Raw genomic sequence first — 7,047 nt, forward strand, 5'->3', positions numbered from 1 at the left:
ACTGATAAGAAATGCTCAATCAATCATACAGTTCTGAAACTAAAATTAAACCATGTTCGATGGCTCATTAAATCATCAAACTGCAAAATTGAGCATACATCTTGAACCACTTATTTCACCGTTTTTGTTTCCACATAGAAAAAAGCCAAAGGTGAAAATGAAGACGTTTTTTGCAATGATATCTTAACTTTATTTATACAGTATGTTTTCCATATACACATAAAATATCGTTCGATCAATATTCTTTAATTCATTTATTTGATAATCTGATTTTTTTTCTTAAATCTTTTTATTTCGAAAAATTCGAAATCATCTTCAACGAATCATTTTAAGTGCTTACCGGGCAAGCATGTATAAAGAACTGTCACACCAGCAAGAAGTAGAAAACCATATATCCTGGTTGATGTTTTCAGCCGCATTGTCTGAGAGATGGGTATGACAAAATTAAAAACTTATTACAAGAACACTTTATCAGACAGTCGCTTATCTAAAACGGCCGCCAGTCGTCCTTTATCTGAAGTCCTTTCGGTACGACACAACCAAAACTATACAAATGTTAAAATATGTATATATAATGCATTGTTAAATAATTACAAAACTATTTGTTTGTGGTTTTCAGACATTTTCCATAATGTCTACAACAAGAAAAATATGTATATAATTATATATATTGAAAGATTTACACATAAGCGGCATCAGGACTAAAGATAAATGATAATATTTTATCAAGTAGTTACAAAAACAACACAACAGAACAAAATGTACCTTACAATTGTCGAAACTCCAAACCGATGGTTGCTTTATAACCATAAATAACAGGCTGGAAATGTCGTTACACGAATAACAAATTTACAAATGATTTTTGTACTCTGTTATACTGGAAGAAACATAAATTATTATTTGCATGTATTCATGCATTTTTAATGAGTTATTATCACCCTAATCAATGTGTAGGTTTACAATGATCTACAATAATAACATCAACAATTATTGGAATTTTCTATAAATACATTATAGTGCTCTCTCCGCAAGTCGGTGACTAGGGATTACAACTTGGTCAAGACATTCCAGAATCAAGTTTGAACTTCTACCGAATATATAGGAGACATTTTGTTCAGTTGAAGTATAGCAATACTGTCCAAAGTTGCTTAGAAATATCCAGGACAAAAAATTGTGTTGAGGACAATAGGATCGTTACTCTGTGAAAAATTATATGATATAATTATTTTTATTTCTTGCGGCATGCGCATCCGCTCTTGCTAATAAAGATCACCATACGTTTTCATTGTAATTTAAATTGTTGTCCGCTGAGAAAAAGTCGGGATACTAGGAAGGATGTTTAGACATGCATCAAAATGGAAAATAACAGAACAATATGACTACAACTTTAACATGTCCGTGAAATATCTTTGACACGAAATATGCATAGTATAGTTTATTTATATCAAGAAAAGTAAAAAGGCAATCACTCTGAAAAAGAGCTGTAAGAGGAACGAGTTCACGTATCACATTTTCATGATGACCTACCCTTCCATAAAGTTTGGAATATTGACCAGGTTTTGAAAGAGTACATGAAATGATAAGTCACTGCAAGATGGAGTGGGTGTCAACTCGTCTCTAGACTTAAGCGTTCTCCAGTTATTAATTGGAAACGTTTTTGACTTTTGACTCGCATACCTCAAGGTCAAAACGGTTCAGTTGTTGGGTATGGACAACCTGCCTACAAAGGTATCTGGGTATCTGGGCTTAAGTTTTCTTCAGTTATTTGCCAAATTACCTAGAAAGTTTAGACAGAGTATCTGGGCATAATCTTAAGCGTTCTACAGTTATTGGTCGGAAACGAATTTTCAGCTCGAGGTCACAACGACCTAAACCTTTGACCTTATGCCCTCAAAATCAATAGCGTTTCAAATTTGAAATACCTTTCTTCATTTATTGCTCGGAAAAGTATTTTAGCATGAGGTCACCACAACCTTGACCTTTGACCTAATGACCTCAAAATAAAAGATTCGCCTGCTGGTCATTACAAACTGCCTCCATAGTTTGAGAGCCCTGGGTCTAAGCATTCTTTAGTTATTGATCGGATTTCAGCTCAAGATATCCAAGACCTTGAACTTTGCCCCAAAATAAATTGGGTCCCGCTGCTGATCATAACAAACATGCCTATGAAGTATAAGTATAAGGTTTTCTGGTTCTTCAGTTATTGATCGGAAACCGTACGGACGGAGGGACAGTCGGTCCAAGTTTATGACGGTCGAACGAACAGTAATTAGGACAAAGTGACGATAAGAGGTTTTGGGCATGGACGAGGCTGCATGACAGTAATAGCTAAAAACAGGTAATTGCATGGCATGACATTACAGCATGAATTTCCGTTTAAATTGCGACCAAATATTGTTTAGCTGAAATAGGTGAAGACCAAGATGAATGCGACAGAAGTTCAAACTAGCATACACCATTTGTAGGGCTTTAGCCAAAACTTAAAAGGACAGGTTGCTGCAAACGAGGACAACATGCTAAGGGATAAAAGCTGTGAAGATAACAAACATTTTGAGTTTGACATTAAATGGTACGAACTGTGTTAAATTGGGATATTATTCCGCTTCAGCTGCCAAATATGTAAATATGTTTGTATGTATTTATAATCCTTTACTTTAGTAAACAAGAAGGTCATCATGGCCCTAGTTCACTCACTTGAGTAAAAGTGTACGACATTGGTTATCACTTTAGCTTGATATTTGTTCTCAAAGCTGTACACATGGTCCAAATTTCAATACTGTAGCTTCAAAAACAAGAAAGTAGGTCAAATGGTCACCTGGCAATGTCAATATTAATATTTAATTTCAAAACTGTACACATGTTCGAAATTTCATTAAAGTAGCTTCAAAAATAAAAAGTAGGTCAATAAGTCACAATGAGGGTCATCAAAGCACAGCATTGATATTTGTTTTCAAAACAGTACACGCGGTCCGGATTTCATTGCTGCAGCTTCAAAAAAGAACGTATGTCAAAAGGTCACAGTTAAGGCCATCCGAGGATAACATTGATACATTATTGTATTTGTTTTAAAAACTGTACACATAGTCCAAATTTCATTACTGCAGCTTAAAAAATACCAAAGTATGTCAAACGGTCACGGTCAATGCCATCCAAACACACCATTGATATCTGTTTACAAAACTGCACACATAGTCCAAATTTCATTGCTGTAGCTTCAAAATTAAGAAAGTAGGTATAGAGGTCACAGTCAATGTCATCCAAGCACAATATTGAAATTTGTTTTCAAAATTGTGAACATGGTCCAAATTTCTTTGGTGTACCTTTAAAAAAAGAAAGTATGTCTAGAGGTCACAGCCAATGTCATCCAAGCACAACATTGATATTTGTTTTCAAAAGTGTGAACATGGTCCAAAATTCTTTGGTGTAGCATCAAAAACAAAAAGGTCAAAAGGTCAGAGTAAAGGTCATTCGAGGATAGCATTTATATTTGTTTTGAAAACTGTACACATGGTCCAAATTTCATTGCTTTAGCTTCAAAAATAAGAAAGTCGGTCAAAAGGTCACAGTCAATATCATCAAAGCACAACATTGATATTTGTTGTCAAAATTGTGAACATGGTCCGAATTTAATTGCTGTAGCTTCAAAAATAAGAAAGTATGTCAAAAGGGGTGGGACCGGCTTTGACCCTAATTTGCACGATCTTGGTATGGGGCCACTATATGATGCTATATACAAATTATTAAAGGCCTCGGCCTAGCAGTTTCAGACAAGAAAATTTTCAAGAATTCCTTACGTAAGTCTACAGAAAACCTCTGGGTGTGGCCAGTTTTGACCAAAGGGACATACTTTGATGTTCACAAGCAATTGTGTTAAGAACAGACACACGAACGACGGACAGTGCATCATCCAATAAAATCAACGAAATGACTATGTCACCAGAACTTGATTAAGCTGATCACTGGTCAGAGATGAATATTACTCTACCTCTAACACACACAACATAGCTTTCCTTCATTACACATAACTTTAATTTATGTTTATATAAGATGTGTTAACTATCCACGCAAATTATTAGATTGCAGCAAAGCAATGGTCTAGTTCAATGGAAAAGTCTGATTATTAAATTCATAAATGAGTAAAAAAATATGATAATTACTGTAACCCATAAACCTGTAAAAGGTATTATTACTTTAGAAGACTATTTTGAAGAATTCATCAAATATACAATATATTCCATTGTTTCTAAAAATAGACAATAATCAGAAAAGTAATCTCCAACAGAAAGGGAGACAATATAGCAAGATTTGCTGGCCTTGTTTCAAGGGGAAACTTAACATAACTATCAGATTTTAACAAAAGTTATTGACAGTTGACTTTTAACCCATGGGGTGAGGCCAGTTTTGACCCCAGAGGCCTAATTTAACAAAATTGGAGGACAACCACAAGACAATGTTGCACACCAAATACCTAAGCTCTAGGCCTGATGATTTTTGTCAAGAAGAGTTTTGTAGTTTTTTCTTTAGGTTGCCATAGCAACCAGAGTTTTGCGTGGAATTAATTTCTTTAAAGAATTTTGAAAGAGTACCACCTAAGGACCACCCCTATAAAGTTTCATCACAATTGTCCAAGCGGTTTAGGAGAAGATGATGTTTAAAATAGGGATGGCAACGAGTAGTAAAATTAATACTCGAGTACTCGGACGATCGTTCGATCGAGTACTCGGGTACTCGATTACTCGGAAAAATTCAATATGTGTTCGCGAAGACAAGATTGTGTATACATGTATCGTTATCCCTTTTTTCTTTTGTTCTTTACATTTTTGAGTAATTTCTGAAAAATCTGTCAATGATGCAAAACTCATTTAAAATGTGTTATACATGAAACTTTATATATTTTGATTGTTTATGTGTGTGTGTATTCTATATTTATGTTTATATTTGTGTAATGTGACGATGAGCTGTATATGCTTAAGTCAAAAATAAATTTTCTGTTCTGTTCTGTTCTGTTAATGGCGTATATTGTGCGTTGGTCGTATTATTTGTCATGTTCACCTTTAAAGTAAACTTTCATTACGTAGTTTAACAAAAAATGATATAAAAAGAAAACAAATGTTGTTTCGGGCTTTTAATATGTTTTATTCGTTTCTTTTTATACAAGTATGCGCTTCAGAAATGTACAACAATCAGAATTACAATGAACGAATATTAATAGCATACATAAAAAAGTGAACGAAATTAAATACGAAGTTCAGTTTTTTAGTTGTTTATTCTACAAATTATTTTTTTTTAAATGATAATTGTTCGTACTGTGTAATAGTTTACCTCATTGATATTCATAATTCTTGATTTAAAATATCAACCAATTAATTGTGATAATCATTGCAAAAATAGTTAAAATACGTTAAAATAAGAAATAATCAATTCTCGTAACGGTCGATACTCTTTCGCTCGTTAGCGTCCATTGTTTGATGAAAGGTCTCTAATTGGTATACATTAGAATTGTGTAGGTGAAAGTACCGCTATCAAAACTTCGCTAATTGACATCAGTGCTAATTTGAAATAGGGGTCCTTTGTTGACAGTTTGCAACTATCACAACAACTGTCAACTAATTGATTGAGGTCAATTGTATAGACAGCGGGGATTAGAGGGACCGTAAATTGTCCTATTGGCAACTAACCAGATCTGATATTTTGTCTGTAAATCGTATATTTGGTGATTTGTATAGATTTTTTTTTTAAATTCCGAGTACTCGAGAAGTGATTTGGTACTCGAGTACTCGGACGTTCGATCCCATCCCTAGTTTATAAGCATTGTTGACGTCAGTCGATGGACGCCGGACAGACCAATCACAATAACTTACCTTGAGCACTATGTGCTCATGTGAGCTAGAACGAATTGTTTAACACTCTTAACCATATGATTTTATAGATGGGTAAGGGCGCACATACTGGTCTCAATGAAGGCAGAAGGATGCACATGCTGGTCTCCATGAGGGCAGAAGGGTGCACATGCTGGTCTCCATGAGGGCAGAAGGGTGCACATGCCGGTCTCCATGAGGGTAGAAGGGTGCACATGCTGGTCTCCATGAGGGCAGAAGGGTGCACATGCCGGTCATCAGGAGGGCAGAAGGGTGCACATGCTTGTCTCCATGAGGGCAGAAGTGTGCACATGCTGGTCTCCATGAGAACAGAAGGGTGCACATGCTGGTCTCCATAAGGGCAGAAGGGTGCACATGCTGGTCTCCATGAGGACAGAAGGGTGCACATGCCGGTCTTCATGAGGGCAGAAGGGTGCACATGCTGGTCGTCATGAGGGCAGAAGGGTCTCCATGAGGACAGAAGGGTGCACATGCTGGTCTCCATGAGGGCAGAAGGGTGCACATGCTGGTCTCCATGAGGGCAGAAGGTTGCACATGCCGGTCATCAGGAGGGAAGAAGGGTGCACATGCTTGTCTCCATGAGTACAGAAGGGTGCACATGCTGGTCTCCATGAGAGCAGAAGGGTGCACATGCTGGTCTCCATGAGGGCAGAAGGGTGCACATGCTGGTCTCCATGAGGGCAGAAGGGTGCACATGCTGGTCTCCATGAGGACAGAAGGGTGCACATGCTGGTCTCCATGAGGGCAGAAGGGTCTCCATGAGGACATAAGGGTGCACATGCTGGTCTCCAGGAGGACAGAAGGATGCACATGCTGGTCTCCATGAGGACAGAAGGGTCTCCATGAGGGCAGAAGGGCGCATATGCTGGTCTCCAGGAGGACAGAAGAGTGCAAATGCTGGTCTCCATGAGGGCAGAAGGGTGTACATGCTTGTCTCTATGAGGGCAGAAGGGTGCACATGCCGGTCATCAGGAGGGCAGAAGGGTGCACATGCTGGTCTCCGTGAGGGCAGAAGGGTGCACATGCTGGTCTCCATGAAGGCAGAAGGGTGCACATGCTGGTCTCCATGAGGGTAGAAGGGTACACATGCCGGTCATCAGGAGGGCAGAAGGGTGCACATGCTGGTCTCCGTGAGGGCAGAAGGGTGCACATGCTGGTCTCCATGAGG

Source organism: Mya arenaria, chromosome 2 (assembly GCF_026914265.1).
Source record: "Mya arenaria isolate MELC-2E11 chromosome 2, ASM2691426v1".
In the NCBI taxonomy this organism is placed as follows: Eukaryota; Metazoa; Mollusca; class Bivalvia; order Myida; family Myidae; genus Mya; species Mya arenaria.